Here is a 19,462-nt window from a genome sequence, read left to right on the forward strand (position 1 = left end):
TGTGATAATGCAAAATGACCATGATTTCAGTAATTGAGAGCTGTTTTTGCTAACCTATTTTCCCTGTTCAGCATTTTACTCAATTCTCATTGAATTTTCCTGCTCAAATTTTCAAAGAAAACTTTCACACTTTACCCTTCTCGAGCTCATTCAATGAAATCCAAAGTGCCAGAAATGCATAGGTTATTCAGATACAGAAGGTAATATCTACACTACAATAATATAACCAAAAAGGGTACAAGCCACTCATGTGGCATTTCCAGGTTGCCTCCCACCTAGCATCGTAGTTATCATCATGGAATGACGTCATTCTTCTTTCAATCTTATGTCGGGTCCTCAAATCCTCATCTATCACTGTCTTATTTTCAATATCCACCATGGGTACTACTTGGAGCTCCACGTTTGCTTCTTCGTCTTGGAAATTTTGAATGAGACCTCATCTTCTTGCACCTAAAATTTTATTTACCCAAGCTCTAGATCAATAATTGCTCTCTCGATGGCCATAAAAGTACGGCCAAGAATGATAGGAACCTATTGGTCCATCTCACTGTATAATACAACAAAATTTTCTAATAGAATGAATTTGTCCACCTTTATAAGGACATTAAACAATATACCCACCGGCCATTTTATAGACCGGTCTGCCATCAAGATTTGTATCAAGGTTGGTGTAGGAGTGTCTAAACCAAGTTTCTTATAGATGACATACAACATTAGGTTGATTCTTTTACCTAGGTCGTAAAGAACTTTTGCAAACTCATTAGTACCAATGGTGAAAGGGATAGTTAAGGCTCTGGGTCATTTTTCTTTTCCGCATCATTGCTAGCCATGATAGCACTACACCCATGAGTAATTTCGATGTTATCACCCTCAACAAGATTTTTCTTGGACATTAACTTCTTCATCAACTTAGCATATCTGAGAATCTCTTAAATTGCCTCAAGTAGTGGATTTTTATTGAAATATTGCTAAGTTTTGTTATAAATTTTCTTAATTTTTCACTCTCTTCCTTTTTATGAAACTGTTGAGAGAATGGGGGATGAATATGGATGGTTGGCTTTGCTTCTCCTTGTGGCTTCTCAACTTCGATCACCTCCTCATCACTTTCATCTAGCTCTGTCTCATCATTTTCTTTTCTTCTTTGTGGTGTCACTTACTTTGCCTTAGGCTTAGGCATATTTTCACTTATCTCTCCTCCAAGGGGTTCTTCAAGTACTTTCCTACTTTTAGTGACAATTTCTAGGGCTTGTGCTTCATTCTTTGGGTTAATAATTGTGTCACTCTAAAGTCTACCTCTATTCCTTACATTTAGTTGAGTGGAGATTACCCAATTTGGGTTTCTAATTGTTTGATAGAGGCAGAGTAAGACACCATCATTTGGGAGAGTACAGAGTAGTCACCCTTCAACTTAGGGACCATTTTGTCTGTACCTTCAACTCTACTTAAGATTCGTGCCAAAATATCTTTGGTCTTAAACTTTCTGGGGCCTATGACATTTGACTCCTTGGCCTTAGCCCTATCATTGGGAGGAATGTAGCATTCATAGTCACATTCCCTATCACTCTAATCTTTATCTCGGTCTCAATCCATCAAACGTTGATTCATATCTTGCCTTTAATAGGCGGAGTGAGAACCCCCACCCCCCAAGTAGTTTACTAAGTATCAAATTTCTTCATCCAACTTCTTTGCCTCATTATCTTCTTTATAAGGATTTGATGTTATGGTATTTACCGCTTTCGCGGGTACTCTCATAACATATTTTTATAGAAGCTTAAGTTGCTTCATCATCTTGGCCATATTCTCCTCCTTCTCTTCTCATTTTCTTTGTTCATTGGTCACCACGGAGGTAGTAGAAGGGTTTTAGAGCATCGGCATCATGGGTGTGCCACCCCCAATTTTGTTTAGAAACTTTACCTATCAATCAAGAAATTGCAAGATAGTGCAATTTTGTAATATCGCCACCCACCGCATTATCCATAATTATTTTGTTCAACGATACAAGAGCTCTATATAAAATTTGGGCATTGGGCTATCTTTCTATTAATGTTCTCCCATGCTTCAAATAATGGTTCTTCATTCAATTTCTGGAAGTTTACAATCTCATCCCACTTTTGAAGCATCTTAAATGGTGGGGAACTATAAATAGTCAAAAACAACAAATAAAGTAAATTACCCCATTCCAGGTATTCCTACGTAAGAATAGCACCATATAAGTGAAATAAATATTTTACTCCCTAACAATGGTGCCATTTTGATAACACTCAACTAACTCCCATATTTGAAGGATGAGGCAGTCATTGTCAAGTAACACAATGTAAATTAAGGTTGAATCTCGAAGAGTGAATGCTATAGACTTCAAACCTATAGGGACTTAAGTTATTATAAGTTTACCCGGAATACTAATGGAAATAATGTGTATAAGTAAATGGGGGGAATTTGTTGAAAATTCTTCACACAAACTTTAACCAATATAGAGTGAATATTATCCTTGGTCTAAATTCAAAGTTTGGAGAATAATTGGGATTATGTGTCCTTAGAGGTAACATATGTGGGGTAATGTTGGTTTATCAAGGGATTTAGTTGTTAAGTAATGGATAGGATAGGTCGAATATAATTGAGGTCAATCTTTTGATCAAACCATAATGATTTCACCCATTGTCTCTTTAAAGAACCTAATAAGTGTAGAATTTATATAACCATCCAAAACCTCAACCAAGCAACCCTATTTCTAGGATGATGCTCTTGACATGATTTACATTTCCTTAACACTTCTTTCTAAGACTGCAAAGGGTAGTAAACCATAGACTTAGTTGTTCACCATTGCCTTGTCCCCCAATAACCCTCTTTCGAGAATGTTAGGGGTTACCTAATATTCACTTAAGTCCCTCTTTTAAGGATGACAAAGGGTTTCTAGAGCATGGATCTTTTACCCATCAAACCCATTTGGAAATTTGGAGTTTTCACCCATCAAATCCTAACTCATAAGCTTTAGTAATGGTGAAATCCATACTCAACAACTAAAATCTAGTCAAAAACAATAATTCCCGCACAAAATTACATACTAATTAAACATAATCCCCAATACTATATTACTTGGCTACTCATGAAGAAAGTAAATAGAGATATACCATGTGGGTCAACCCATGCATTCATTCTTCAATAAGAAACTAAGAAATTTAAGTCTCTAAAGTTGATTACACACTTGCCCAATTAGGGTTTCAAGCTTAGAATTCAAAACTATATTATGAGATCATCAATACCCAAAGAAGAAAGGGTTTTTTCTTATATATGACTTGGGATTTGTCCATGATATTTTACAATTCTTCCCTTGTACCAGTTCCCACCGATCTGCAGTCGTATGTATTTGATTGTTACTACGTCTGTGCAACTGCTGTTAAATTCCACAACCGCGTTGCTCTGACTATTTTGACTAACTTCAACCGTAGCTAGAGGACCTCAATCATGATAACTGAGGCTGATATAATCTAGGTCTTCAACTTCACTCTTCTATGCTTCCTCTTTATCATTTTTAGCTCCAATCTATATTTTTTTACCTCCTTATTTTTTTCCAACATCAAGTGGATATTAGTGAATCTAACCATAAGTTTGTCTCATTTGCGCATTCAAATCTAGGCATTTTTCATGAATAACGAGTTTGAATGGATTGTTGAAACACCACTCATCAAAGGACCATTCAAATATTAAAATATATGCTTCGCGCTTACATAATTGACTATGGTGGTAATTGGTATAACTATTTTTCTTTGATTTAATTTTCTTATAATAATATTTATAATTCTAGCTTAGTATGTATCCTTTTATGGCGTGGTATGGTATGATATTTCATTCTCCTATTAGGTGGTATGTAGTTGGTGAGGGCAAGTTGTTTTCCCTGATTTAGTTCTCCAAGCCTTGGAAAAGGTGAAGGTGATTCATGATAGGTTCAAAGATGCTCAAAGTCTCCAAAAGTCCTATGCAGATATGAGGTGTAGGTATTTAGAGTTTAAAGCTAGCGATTGAGTATTCTTAAAGGTATCTCCCAAGAAGGGAGTGATACGGTTTGGGAAGAATAGAAAGATTAGTCCCTAGTATATTGATCCCTACTTGGTTTTGAAGAGCGGTGGTAGCATTACCTATGAGTTGGAGTTGCCTCCTAGTTTGAGATCCACTCATCAAGTTTTCCATGTCTCTTTACTGAGGATATGCGTGGATAATCCTTCATCAATTCATTCTTTGGAAGTTTGGGTATCTCGTACTCCTTATTGTATGAGGTAGTTCCTATTGAGATCTTTGATCGCCAAGTTTTCTAGTTGTGAATGAAGGATATGGCTTCGGTTAAGGTCCTTTGGTGGAACTATAATGTTAAGAAAGCTAATTGGGAAACAAAAAAGTACATGAAGTCCAAGTATCCACATTTGTTTTCCATTTTGGAAACTCTTGTTTGAGGTATATATTGATCTTCTTATCTTTATTTCAAGTCATTGCTTTCTAACTTTGTTAAAGGTTTTTTTGATGTGTATGATGTTCTAACTCATGCTTGTTCTTGCCTTACCCACCATTTGAGGATGAATTTTCCAAGTGAGGGAGAATTAAAACACCTTGGCTTTTGACCCTTAGAAAATTTCCTAAGTTTGAGTTTCTAACAAAGGTATATTTGAGTATACTTCTTGTATGCTATGGTACATTTATGGCCCCTATCTCCTATGTTAGGTATTGTAGTTTCATTTTATTCTATCCATGGTTTAATTGAACACCTTACTAGTCGTATGTTAGGGTAAGAGGGGTAAGTTACCAAGTTGTATGATGCCATAAACTTGACCTAGTACATTCTACCTAGGATACTATTTGTAGAGTACTTCTCATACCTTAGGGTATGAGTTACCCTTGTGTGGTCGTATGTTTATCGGTATGAAGGACCAAAATGGTGCTAGGGTACGAGATAAGGCAACTACTCATACCGTAGGCTATGGTTTAGGGGGATGGGTTGTACCCTCCTACGATCATGTTCTCAACTTTTAAGCTAATAATATTATGGACATTTTCCATGTAATGCCTAGTGTTTTAGGCTAGAAGGAAAACCATCATTTCTATGCGTAGCTGATCCAAAATCCATAAATCCTATGCAAATTTTCCATGTTAATCAAGTATGTAGTGTGGTAACCTATATGATCATGAATTGACATCATAAAGGTCCCCTAACTTAAGGTTAAGTTGAAAGCTTTCCTATCGTTCAAGTTTTAGTAAGAGTCAAAACTTGAGTCAACTTGAATCGACCATTGCTCCTTGTATATAACGAACTAGGTGTCTTACTATATTTTAAATGAAATATCTTTGAATTAGCTTTACATCGATACCAAATTCACCTGAAATAGACACTCGGTGAAGAAGATAGAGCATTTTTAGTGTCAGTGTTCCTGATTAACTGGCCACCTTATCGTGATGAGCCTTAAATCGACATTTATCAATTCTAGTAGCTCACCAATATTTCCAGTGCATCGCGGTGAAGCATTTTGCGGAGTTCCAGTCCCAAATTTTAAATTCCAAGGTAAAAATAAACATTTGCCATGGCCCCAAACCCATCCAAACAGGGGATTTAATCCCAAATACGCCTAAATACATACACTTTCACCAAAATTAATCAAGAACGCTCTCTAGGGTTTTAAACAAGAATCCCAAAAAATTCAAGATCCAACCGTGACTTTTTAAAGATAATTAGAGATTTGGAATCCCCAATCCATAAGCTTCAAGAATCATTCATTATTCTCCAAAATAGAGGTATGTGGGATTTATCCTAAAAACTACATTGGCTTAAAATTGTTAAAGCATGATTTTAAAGTTTTGATGCATGTATTTTATGGGGGTTTTGATAACTATATTATTGATTATGCATTTTGAAAGTTTCAATGCTACTATTTCTTTGGCCTTGTGGTCTTTTCCCCTAAATTTCAATTTGAGATTTAAGAATGTTGAGAGTATAAATTATGAACTCCCTCTCTTCTATTGAATTAAAGATTATGGTTTTGTAATTTGTAAGATATTTTTGCAATATCCTGGCATTTGAACATGATTTGGAATTGTTGAGAGGATATTTTTTGTTATCAATATGTTCTTGTGTGTATGAGAAAGAATTGAATATGTTTACATGAGGTTTGAGAAAAAAAATTCATTGAATTGAATTATTAAAATGTTGGTCTCAAAAATTGTGTTTTGAATACAGAGATTTATGATAGACTAATAATGGCTCATAGATGTGACTTGCAAGTCAATGGTATGACAATACCATATGTATTTATGCCATAATAGAGTATATTTTTAGAGCATGTTTTCAGATTATGTTTTCATATACTGCATGTTTTAATAGATTTTGAAATAGGGCTTAAAAAGGGTTAGGTGGTTACCTAAATAAGGTGAATCTTAGCCTGAAACCAGATTTGTCGATACAGGTAGATTATTATTGTATACTGTCAACGGCCGTGTGGCATAGTAGATTCAGAGACTTTGAGTTAATTGTAGTTTTCATATAGCCCATGGAATTTTTCAGAGTTATAGGGTATACCACCTAGCACAGAAGTAACACTAATTTCTTGGACTTGAGATGATTTTTACAGAGTCTTTAAAAGGCCCATGTGAATTCTTACTATTTGATATACTTATGAACTATTTTAAATTACTCTTATATATGTTGAATAATAAATAATTATTTTTATATCCTCTGCATACTAGTATATCTGTATTAATCCTCTCTCTCTACCTCTCAGGTTTTGAGACTTAGTTTAGGGGTCTAGATAAGTAGTAAATAATTCAGACAGCTGATCAGATTGTGTAGTGGTGAGCCTTCTCTATTCCAAAAGCACTATCTTCTCAGATTATGTCACTTATTTCAATTTTGGACTAGGGAGGCCTTGTCCCAGTTTCAGATCGATGTCAGATTTTATGTAGTAGAGATTTCACAGATTGAGTTAGATATTATTTTGGTGTATTTTATTTATAGTTTCCAACTTATGTTAAATTCAAAGTTGACCATATTTCTATAGCAAATTATGTTTCCGCATCTTCTTTATTATATGAATATTGTTCATGATTACCTGATAGAGAAGGGTGTTCTGGGACTTCATGGTTTGGGATGTTCATCATGGACAGGCCCTAATTTGGATCATGACAAACTTGGTATCAGAACTAGGTTCATGGTCCTAGGGTGTCTGCGAAATCGCATTGGGTAGAGTCTTGTTTATAGGTGTGTAGTGCCCCATACGTATAAGTAGGAGGCTACTAGGCATTTAGGAATGTTTCCCTTTCTTTATTTTTTAGTTCATGCTATTGAGCCAGAATATTCCTCTTTTATACTCTAATTCGTGCTATGGTGTCGCCCATATGAAAGTAAAGTTGTCCCAATTCTTTTCTTACTTTAATGTGTCCAGATATGTCTCATTATTGGGGTGATTCAAGTACAAAAGTTTAGAGTCTAAATGGCATGGTCCTTTCTAATTGAGCTATATAAGAGTTTAAAATTTGTGCAAGGACTTGAGAAGAATCCGTTAGTGCCTCAGAGTGTATTGATTTTTGTGTAAACTTTGATTCTAATGAAATCATGCTTTTCAGCCTACAGTATTAAGTGTATTCAGTCCTTTTCAAAATTTATAATGCAAATGTCACACTTTAGGGGATGATGTGTAGCAAAATGTTGGAATTGTATTTCCACCTAATGAGTAGTATAGGTTAAAATGTTGGTGTCATGACCTATTAGGAGTGAGATTAGACCAAGAGGTTATTGATATGAAGTCACAAAGTTAAAAGTCAGAGTGAGGGTGAATTTTGTGTAAATAAATAGTTTAGTTGAATAATCGATGTTTTAGGATGATTTACAACTTTATAGTGATAAACTAATGTGGTAGCTAGTAGCATGTATGGATTGTAAGGTAGTATTTGGGGCTCTTTTGATTCCCTAGAATAGTTACCTTCTCAGTCCTCTTCTTTCCTTGTTTAAAACACAAAATCAAAGTCTAGTGAAGCTGTGTGAGGAGTTTTTCGATTCACCAGCAACTTGTTGTTCATCTTGTTGTTCTTGTGGTAGTTTAAACAAGGGGTTTAGAGGCATAAAGGCAAGAAAAGTGGTAAGGGCAATTTATTGAATATATGTATAGCCGAATCTTTTTGTATAAGATTGGCTTAGGTAATAAAGTGATACATCCCTGTGTGTTAGTTTAGTAGAAGGTAGAGAAAGAGTTATTAGTTAAGGTGGATTGTTGTTTGCTTGAAGTATGAAAATGTCTAGATTAGCTAGTAAGTTATTATTATAGACTTATGGTTGTTCGTAGAATTTAAAAGTAGTCTAAATGTACGCTTGGGTAAGTCAGTGTGATGTGAGAAAGTCGTATAAGTAGATAAGATAAGATTATATGGGGTTATAATATGAGATTAAGGTTGACCATGTCTATTATGTGACTTTTCCTCCTTGGCCTTCTTTTCGTTAGTAGTTGTACACTAGTACTACTGGTGAGAGGGTATGTAGTAGATTTTTGAAGTATTTGGGTAGAATGTCCCAAATTTTATGGACTAGTATATTATGTTGCATTCTTCCTTGGCGTTAGATGATTGATGCTAGACTTTAGGCTTGAATTTAAATGTAGTAAGTGGATGTTAAAATTTTAGATTAAGATTTATGATGAATGTTTTGTGAGAAATATGTCTAAGGTTGGGTTATAAATCATGCTTAGCACTAGGTATTAAGTTTGAACAGTTAATGGCCATGAATGTGGATGTGATTATCTCTTGGTTAACAATACTAGTTTTATGGTAGCGATCTAGTAGGCTTGAACAGCGTATGCAAGAGCTTAATTTTATTTTAGTCATAATGAAGTATGATATTGTATGTATGAAGTAGAAGTATGCCAAGGTGATGTGAGGTTGTGGTATTTTTCAAAGACTATTGCATGTGATGTGTGATTAGTGGTATCATTGAGTTGCTAGGAGGAGAAAAGACTAGTTAGATGGTATATGGTGTTCTAGATAGCCGAGTTAAGCAATTGATTGATAATGTTGAGCCTTTTGATATGATCTTATTTATTATAGTAGAGAGATCTATGTTTGGAGCCATTATGCTGGTAGACTATGATCGAAGTGGTATGGCAAAGGTTTGTAGATATCCATGTTTAGTACAAGAAGAATTTGAGTTGGTGAATTTTCAAGATGTTATTAGATGGCTATTGGGGCTATAGAAAACTAAGGGTTGAATCGTAGAAGGAGGTATTAACATTTGTTGTTATACCTGAAGATACCATCTTATAGGGTAAGATTAGTTTTATGTGTATTGTTATATCCCCGACTCAAGAGCAAAGTGATTTTAGTTTATACCAGAGTGTATATAGTGGTCCATAGACTTAGAGTGATGGCTTAAAGCAAAGGGAAAGATAATAGAACAAATTACCAAGTCAGGCTCTCAGATTCTCGTAGTGATGTTAGTATGGTATAAAGCATCAGAAAGTGAGGGTGAGGCTAGACCCATTCCTATCTCAGCATCTTTTTTCAGTTATTCCAAGACCCACTCATGCCTTACATTTGAGTTTCATGATCATAGTTCATGTTCATGTTTATTCTTATGATAGAAAATCATGTACAATTTCAGTTCCAAAATTGCATTCCATATGTTATGAACACCAAACTGAGGTCATGCAGCTCATGACTCATGTACTCATTCATTATAGTGTGCTCATCTCCCATAAATCATATTGTACTCCTAATGATTAGCAAAATTCAGTGTATAGCCATGTATGCCCTAATTTAGATCGCTTTGATGAATCCTTGATGTTGATTTGCTATCCCTCAGGCCTCAGTTAAGTGTCAAGTCTCGCATAATATCTTTCGATGCTTCAAGATTTTATGTTCTATCCTCTTAGTGACGTCTCCTTATATAAGGATAGTGGTGATGAGTAAATGTTTTCTTATTGATAAAGATCATAGTATGCTTGTTAGATGAGGCCATAAGTGTGAAGTAAGATTTAGGGCCAAGTTTTTGATACATGTGATGGATAGTGGAAATTGCATATGTATGTTCTTGGAGTAGCGCGTGTAATTTCATTGATAGTTGTTCAGAAAATATGTGATATATCTTTTTGTGGATATTTTCCTTAAAGTTCATATGTGGTTGTTAAGATAGGCTTGAATGACATGTTGGTATTTTAGTGAAGGATGGCAATATGCGCTAGTGAATCCATAGTAAGAGTTCAGAGTTAGTTATTGAAGTGGGAAGGCATGATATGCTTAGGGTGTGAACTTTAAAGAAAAAATATAGGAGGTTTAATCATATGGGTTAGACTAGTATCATGGTGTGGCATATTGTATTTTTGTGACTTGGAGTTAGGCTTGATCATAGTGAAAAGATTTAAGCTACTTTCGACATTAGTAGAAAGATTTATCAATGCCCATATGAGAATTATAAGTTGAATCAAATGAGTATGGTATTTAAAGAGAATAGTATAGTTAAGGGATATTTGAGAAGTGTGCTAAGCTTGAAAGTAAGAGGTTGTATTTCTTAAGGTGTGGTAATTCTATCCTAGTTTATGAGTTATATGTCTATATTTCTTGTTAAAGACTTATGTCATTGTTGTGATTCCCTAGTTGGATGTCTTGTGTAACTCATTCCCAAGATCCCTTGCTTTTTAAGGATACTAGAACTTCTTTAGAAAGGGTGTTGAATAGATACTCCAGTTAAGTATAAGTGTCCCGTGTGATTCAGCCTGTATAGCCAACAATTCAATTTGACAGTCAGGCTAATCAGTTACTGTGGCTTTCCACCTTTTCAGGCAATTCTACTATCCGAAGTCTCATGCGTAGGACCATCCCAGGATATAATCTATTCCATCTATGTAAATTGTGAATTCAGTTCACTCCAAGCATCATGTTTCAGATTCAGCTATTTGGTCATGGCTCGGTGCATAAAAGTTCAGTGCATAATCTCAAAATTTCTAAGTATTTTAGCTCAGACAGTGTAATACCCTTGTGCGACCTAAGTCTGGTTGTCTCGTGATTCGTACTTTCCTAAGATATCACTTCTCAATTCAATATGTATGATTTGATCATGAACACTTCAAGGGAATCTTAAACTCTCAGCATGAATCAGCTCCTTGACATAAGTGAAGTCAAGTCAGCTCAAAATTCAGATTTATGATAGAAGTTTAAATGTTTTAGATCAGTTATATCCTTTCTTAGAAGACACATCAGGTCCACGTTATTCCAGACCTTTAAGCTTCAACGTTTCTACCCATCATTCGGCGATGAATGATCCCATGGGGGACATATTGTAATGCCCCGTGTTTCGACCCAGAAGGAAAACCATAATTTGTATGCGTAGATGATCCAAAATCCTTAAATCCTACGCAAATTTTCCATGTTAATCAAGTATGTAGTGTGGTAACCTATTTGAGCATGAATTGAGATCATAAATATCCCCTAACTCAAGCTCAAGTTGAAAGCTTTCCTATCGTTCGAGTTTTAGTGAGCGTCGAAACTTGAATCAAATTCAATCGAACATAGCTCCTTGCATATAACTAACTGGGTGGCCTACTATATATCAAATGAAATATCTTAGAATTAACTTTCCATTGATACCAAATTCACCTAAAACGGACACTCGATGAAGAAGTTAGACTATTTTTAGTGTCAGCATTCTCGATTGAATGGAGACCGCATCGCCATGATCCTTAAATCGACATTTGTTAATTCCAATAGCTCACCGTAATTTCTAGTGTGTCATGGTGAAGCCTTCTACGGTGTTCAAGTCCCAGATTTTAAATTCAAAGGTCAAACTAGACATTTTCCATGGCCCTATACCCATCCAAACACGAGATTTAATCCCAAATACGCCTAAATACATACACTTTTACTAAAATTCATCAAGAACGCTCTCTAGGATTTCAAACAAGAATCCTAAATAATTCAATATTCAACCGTGAGTATTTAAAGATAATTAGAGATTTGGAATCCCCAATCCGTAAGCTTCAAAATCAATTCATTATTCTCCGAAATAGAGGTACCTAGGGTGTATCCTAAAAACTACATGGGCTAGAAATTGTTAAAGCATGGTTTAAAGATTTTGATTCATGTATTTTATGTGGGTTTTGAAAACTATATTATTGATTATGCATTTCGAATGTTTCAATGCTACTATTGCTTTGGCCTTGTGGTCTTTTACCCTAAATTGATTTACATACATATGTATATGTATGAATTTAAGATTTAAGATTGCTTAGAGTATAAATTATGAACTCCCTTTCTTGTATTGAATTAAAGATTATGGTTTTGTGATTTGAAATTTGTTTTTGTTATATCCTGGCATTTGAACATGATTTGGAATCATTGAGAGGGTGTTTCTTGTTATCAATATGTTCTTGAGTGTATGAGAAAGAATTACATGTGTTTACATGAGGTTTGAGAAAAAAAGATTCATTGAATTGAATTATTGAAATATTGGTCTCAAAACTTGTCTTTTGAATACAGAGATTTATGATAGATAATAATGGCTCAAAGATGTCACTTTCAAGTCAATGGTATGATGATACCATATGTATTTATGCCATAACAGAGTGTTTTCAGAGCATGTTTTCAGAGTACGTTTTCAAATACTACATGGATTAATAGATTTTAAAAACGGTCTTAAAGAGAGTTAGGTGGTTACCCGAAGAAAGTGCGAGTTTAAGTAACTCTTAGCCTGAAATTATATTTACCGATACGGGTAGATTATTATTGTACGCTGGTAATGGCCGTGTAGCATAGTAGATTCAAAGACTCCGACCCTTGCAGCACACTTAGATTGGGGGCTTCGCTGTCGAGTTAATGGCAGTATTTATTTAACCCCAAGAATTTTTCAGAATTGTAGGGTATCTACCTAGCGCAGAGGTAACACAGATTTCACAGACTTGAGATGATTTATACAGAGTCTTTAAAATGCCCCTATGAATTCTTACTATTTGATATACTTATGAAATGTTTTAAATTTCTCTCATATATGTTGAGTAATAAATGATTATTTTTTAAATGCTCTATATTCCAGTACATCTGTATTGACCCCCTCCACCTACCTCTAAGGTTCTAAGACTCAGTCTAGGGGTCCAGAAAAGTAATAGATAATTCAGACAGCAGATTAGATTGTGCAGTGGTGAGCTTTCTCTATTCCAGAAGTCCAGTCTTCTCAGATTATGTCACTTATTTTAGTTTTGGTCTACTGGGGGCCTTGTCCTAGTTTCAGACAGTTGTCAGATTTCATATAGTAGAGATTTTGCAGACTGAGTCAGATGTTATTTAGAGGTATTTGATTTACATTTTCCATACTTATGTTGAATTCAGAGTTGACCATGTTACCATTGTAGATTATATTTCTGCATCTTCTTTATTATATGAAAGTTGTGCATGATTACCAGATAGAGAAGGGCTTTCGGGCCTTCATGGTTCAGGATTTCCGTCACGGGTAGACCCTAGTTCAGGTTGTGATATTCCACCTCAAAAAACTTAAGTCCCCATGCCTTAAAACATGTTGAGGCCTCTTATAACTCATATTGCAGGATCAAAACACTCCTAAATTACTCACTAAACACTCTCTTAAAGATTAGAGGCTAAGGTTTCTACAAGTGTTCATCTAGAGGCTCAAGGATCAAGTTTTTCTATGTGAATCTTCTTGTATAAGTCATGTAACACTTACCTCATTGTTAGTTCTATAATATCATGTGTTTTAAATATTGATTTTGATTCTTGAATGGTGGTTTTGAAAACCAATGTAGAGGTTTTTGAGGCATATGGTGAGTATTGTTTACTCTTGCTTTAGCTTGTGTTTATACATGTTTTAGGTGATGGTTTTCATATGTGGGTGCTTGTTAATTGTTGTTTAAGAATTAGGTCATGGATTACCCTTAATGTGATGGTTTTTACCTTTATTTTTGTTTGGATAATAGTATGCCCTTAAAGTATTTATGAGAATGCCTAAGAGAATAAAGTAATTGTATGATTTATAGGGTTTTGAACTAATGTTTGGTATAGGATTGTTAATAAAGGTTGAATGATTTTGTAAAGATCTTGAGGACCATAAATTGATTTGGAATGTTCTTTGAGATGAAGCATTGGCCAAACAAATACAAATAGTTGGTAAATGGTCTTGTGAAGGCCTTGTTGGCCATGTAATGACATAAATGTTAACTTTAGTGGTTTGGTTGGTTATAAGGGTTTGAGTCCCTAAACATTAAACTAAATTATGTCTCAAATTGATAATGTGTTTGAGTCCCTAATGTTTAATTTAATTTGTAATTTTGTTTGGTTAATTGGTTCAAGTCCTAAAGTTAAATGATAAAGGCTATGGCATTATTATACGCTTGCAAGTAGGGTTGGTATGACGATACCAATGTGATGCCTTTAGTAAGTAATTGGCTAATTGGTTGTGCATGTGAAATGAAGATTTTAAATCAGGCTTTTAAGTGGGATATGTAGCCAGGCTATGGAAGTAGAGTCCAAGGGACTAACACTAGAAACTATACTAGTCGATGCAGGTGTCTTATGACCAAGTGGTTAGAGTCCTCCGAATAAATATATGATCGGAGATTCAAGTCCCCCATCTTGTATATATTGATGTTATGTCACCTTGATTATGTCTGGAGGTTTGAGTAATCTATATAGGTATATACAGTTATGGATATTCTTGGGTTCGTATAGCTAGACATACTGGGGCCCTTCAATCTAGGGGAGAGCTTTTCCTATATAGCCCAAGGATGCCTTCTTCTATGCGATTATGCTACACAACCTAGGTTAATGTTTTCAAAGTTCATGCTAATCTTGTTCCCTACCGCAACATAGTATATATTAACATGTATGTGTTGCATACTTTATATGTATTAGTTGGATGGTTTTAAAATTATTGGCACTATTTTATACTTATCCTTGAGTTACATGGTAATGCTTCAAACGCTAACCATCATTGGTGTTGTATCCCCATGCAATGTAGGTTTTGGTCATACTACTACATATCCTACTCGATTATGGTACTCGAGAATAGCCTCTGGTGACTTGAAATGGTGAGCTTCAATACTTCGAAAGGCTCCATTTGTTGTTTTGAGTTTTCTTATGTCTTTAATAGATTATTCTTGGATATTGGTTTTTGCTATGGACGGGGGCATGCCCAACTAGATATTCTTTGATTATTTTGTGACGCTTTGTATGTATAGACTGTGGACTTGGGTATTGTGACATGGTTGGATATGGACTTGGATATAAACTTGGCTATCATCTTAATTATATTGTGGTTATTAATGGATTGGATCTAATAGCGGGGTGATATCCAATCCTTGTTGGATGTGAGGTGTCCATTATTAAGAGGCATCGATTTGGGTTGTGTAAGTAGAACAAGGTTCTAATTACTATATCATCATCTCTGGCGCTAAAGTGTGCACCATTTAGTTTTGACTCTTGTCAGAATCGTCTTTCTACTCGCACTATCCAATAGGAGTTTGAGGTATTGCCTGATATCGTTATTGGTATGTTGAAATTTTTTTCTGGATATGTGTATTGTTTACTTGATCTGGGGTCTTCAATCTCTTATGTGACCCCATTTATGGATCTCTATTTTGGTTTTGTTTCAGAGTATTTCAAGACCTTTTTCTCTTTCTACCTCGGTATGTGACTCTGTGATTGCTAAGAGATTGCTAGGAGAGTCTATAGGTGTTGTGTGGTATCTGTTCATAGTAAAGAAACTTTGGTGGATTTTTATAAGTTATATATGGTGGAATTTGATGTTATTCTAGGGATGGATTGGTTGCACTCGTGCTATGTATCCTTAGATTATTGAACCCCTAAAGTTGTCTTTAAATTACCTAACAAGCTGGTTATTAAGTAAGAGGGTGGTTCCCTAGATCCCAAGGGGTTGTTTATATCATATCTTAGAGCTTGGAGATTAATGTCCAAGGGGTGTTCCTACCATCTAGTTTAGGTTAAAAATTCTAACTCAGAAGGTCCTTTCATGTATTCTGTTTGATAGTAAGTGAGATTCCTAAGGTCTTTCCTGATGACCTTCCTGGTGTTCCTCCTAATAGGAAGATTGAGTTTTGGATTGATCTTGTTTATGACCCTTTTCTATTTTTTATTCCCCCATATAGAATGGCTTCAGCTGAGTTGAAAGAGGTTAAGAAGCAACTCAAGGATCCTTTGGATAAGGGTTTCATCAAAATCTAGTGTATCTTTGTAGGGTGCATCTGTTTTGTTCGTGCGTAAGAATAATGGTTCCTTTTGGGTGTATATTGAATACTGAAAGTTAAATAAGGTAACAGTAAAGAAGAAGCATCCCCTTCCAAGGATAGATGACTTGTTCGATTAGTTGCATGGTGCCAACTTCTTGTCTAAAATTAAACTTTAGTCTGGATATCATCAGCTTAAGATTAAGGTAGTGGATATCCTTAAGAAAACTTTTCATACCAGGTGTGGGCACTTTGAGTTTCTAGTTATGTCTTTTTGATTTACCAATGCCCCAATGGTATTTATGAATTTGATGAATAGGGTCTTTGGTTAGTTTTTAAATCTATTTGTCATTGTTTCCATAGATGACATTTGTATGTATTCTAAGAGCGAGGCGGATCTTGTGAATCACATTTGTATGGTATTTTTGACCTTGATGGAGTAGCAGTTGTATGCTAAATTCTCTTAATGTTAGTTCTGATTGAATGCTGTCATTTTTCTAGGTCATATCATTTCTCATGAAGTGATCATGGTAGATCCATAGAAATTTGTAGTGGTGAAGAAGTAGCCTAAACCCATAACTCCCACTGATATTCAAAGCTTATTGGGCTTGGTGGGCTACTATAGGAGGTTTTGTTGAAATTTTTTGACTATAGCTACCTCATTGACTAAGTTAACTAAAAAGAAGGTAAAGGTTTTGTGGTCGAATACTTATGTGGGTAGTTTTGAGAAGATGAAGGATTGGCTAACTTTGGCTTTGTTCTTGACTTTACCTGAAGGCACTTATGGGTTTGTGGTCTACTATGATATGTCCCATGTGGGACTTTCTTGTATTTTAATACTGCATGGAAAGGTGATAGCTTATGCCTCTAGAAAATTAAAGGTGCATAGGAAGAATTATCCATATGATGACTTAGAATTATGAGTTGTGGTGTTTCCATTGAAAATCTAGCATCACTATTAATATGGAGTGCATGTGGATATCTTTTATGATCATAAGAGCCTACAGTATATGTTTGCTCAGATAGAGCTTAACCTCAAGCAAAAAAGAAGGCATGAACTTCTCAAGGACTATGACATGAGTCATCAGTACTATCCAGGTAAATCTATTATGGTTGTTGATGCTCTTAGCAAGTTGTCCATAAGGATTTTAGCATTTGTAGATAAGGAGAAGTGAGAGTTGGTAAAGGACATACACCTTCTCGCCAACCATGGAGTTCATCATTTGGACTCTGAGGATGAAGGTATGTTTGTTCAAAAAGTGCCATAATCGTCTCTTGGTGCGGAAATCTAGGAGAAGTAAGTCTTAGATCCTATCTTGATGAGGATCAAGGGTAATGTAGGCGAGCAGAAGGCAACAACTTATGAGATTAGTAGTGATGGTACTTTGTAGTACCAAGGTAGGTTACCTGTTCCCAATGTCGATAGTTTGCATTAGAGGTTCTTAGCTAAGGCGCATAAGTTCCTCTCTGTTGTTCATCCCGGCTTGACGAAAATATATCATGACTTTAAGGAGATGTATTGGTAGAATAATTGAAAAGGCATGTGGCTTATTTTATGGCTAAATGCATAGTGTGCCAACAATTGAAATTTAAGCATATGAGGCCTTAGGTATTGTATCAAGAGATTAAGTTGCCTGAATAGATGTGGGAAGCAATCAATATAGATTTAATTAGTAGTCTTCCTCGGTCTCGGAATTAATTTGATTCAGTTTGGCTCATTATGGATAGGATGACAAAGTCGGTTCACCTTTTCTTGTAAGGACTACTTCTTGGGGTTTAGACTATGGTACGCACTTTATATCTCACTTTTGGCGGTCATTCCAGAATAATGGTTTAGTGACTAGGATAATTTTGAGTACTGTTTTCCACCTGCATTAAGATGGGCAAGAAGAAAGGGCTATTCAGACATTGAAAGGCATGTTTTGTTCTAGTATTATTTACTATGGTGGTAGTTATGTTGAGAACTTACCTCTTATGGATTTTGCTTACAAAAATAGCTACTACTCTAGAATTGAAATGGCTCTATTTGAAGCCTTGTATGGTAGGAGGTGTAGGTCTCCTATTGTGTGGTTCAAGGTGGGTAAAGCAAATATATTTGGCCCCAATTTGGTTCACTAAGATATGGAAAAGGTGAAGGGGATTTAGGACAGGCTTAAGGCTAACCAAATTCATCAAAAGTCCTATGTTGATGTAAGGCGAAGAGAGTTAAAGTTTGAGGTTAAGGATAGAGTTTTATTGAAGGTGTCTCCTATGAAAGGAGTGATGCAGTTTGGTAAGAAGAAGAATCTCAGTCCCTGATATGTTGGTCCTTATAAGGTTTTAAGAAGGGTTGGTAAGGTTTCATATGAGTTAGAGTTTCCTTCTAGTTTGAGATTTATTCATCCAATATTCTATATTACTATGTTGAGTAAGTGTATCGGTGATTCATCTCAAATCATGTCTATTAAGGATATTGGTATTTTGGATTCCTTGTCTTATGAGGAGGTCCCAGTTGAGATTTTAGATTTGTAGGTTTGTCAGTTGCAGACCAAGGATGTAGCTTTGGTCAAGGTTCTATGGAGAAACCACAAGGTTGAAGAGGATACTTAGCAAGCAGAAAAGGGCATAAAGTCCAATTATCTGTTCCTATTATTTTCTTCTCCAGAAATTCATACGGAAGGTATATATTCTTAATGACATCTTTTTTTCAAAACTTTTTTAAAGGAAAGACTGGTTCCTTGATATCTCTATTTTATGTCTTAAAGGTAAGCGTAGGTGTATTTGGGGTCTAATCATGCTAGTACTACCTTGTTCCATCATTCGGGGATGAATAATCCAAGTGAGGAAGAATTGATCCATCCTAGGTTCTGATCCTTAGATAATTTCTTGAGTTTAACCTTCTGGACATCATACAATTTGGGATACTTATCCTATGATAGGGTACAGGTTGAGGGTCCTCAACTCGTGTGCCGATAAGTAAGGTTTGGTTGATTTTTGTCCAAGGTATGAATAGACATTATACTATTCATATGTTAGGGTACTAGAAGTATAGTGCCAACCGTATGATGTCCTATGTCTAGCCTATGTGATTCTATTCTACCAAGGGTACGAGTTATGAATACCACTTTTCTGATTGGATATGAAATTGGTCCTTATGGTCGTATATTGGACAGTGTTGTGGTCCAAGTGGCTTCCTAGGGTATGAGTGATAGGTACCACTCAAATGATAGGGTACGTTTGAGGGGGGAGTCGTAGCCTCCTACGGGAATTTATACAGT

The sequence above is a fragment of the Capsicum annuum genome, chromosome 9 (genome assembly GCF_002878395.1).
Source record: "Capsicum annuum cultivar UCD-10X-F1 chromosome 9, UCD10Xv1.1, whole genome shotgun sequence".
NCBI lineage: Eukaryota > Viridiplantae > Streptophyta > Magnoliopsida > Solanales > Solanaceae > Capsicum > Capsicum annuum.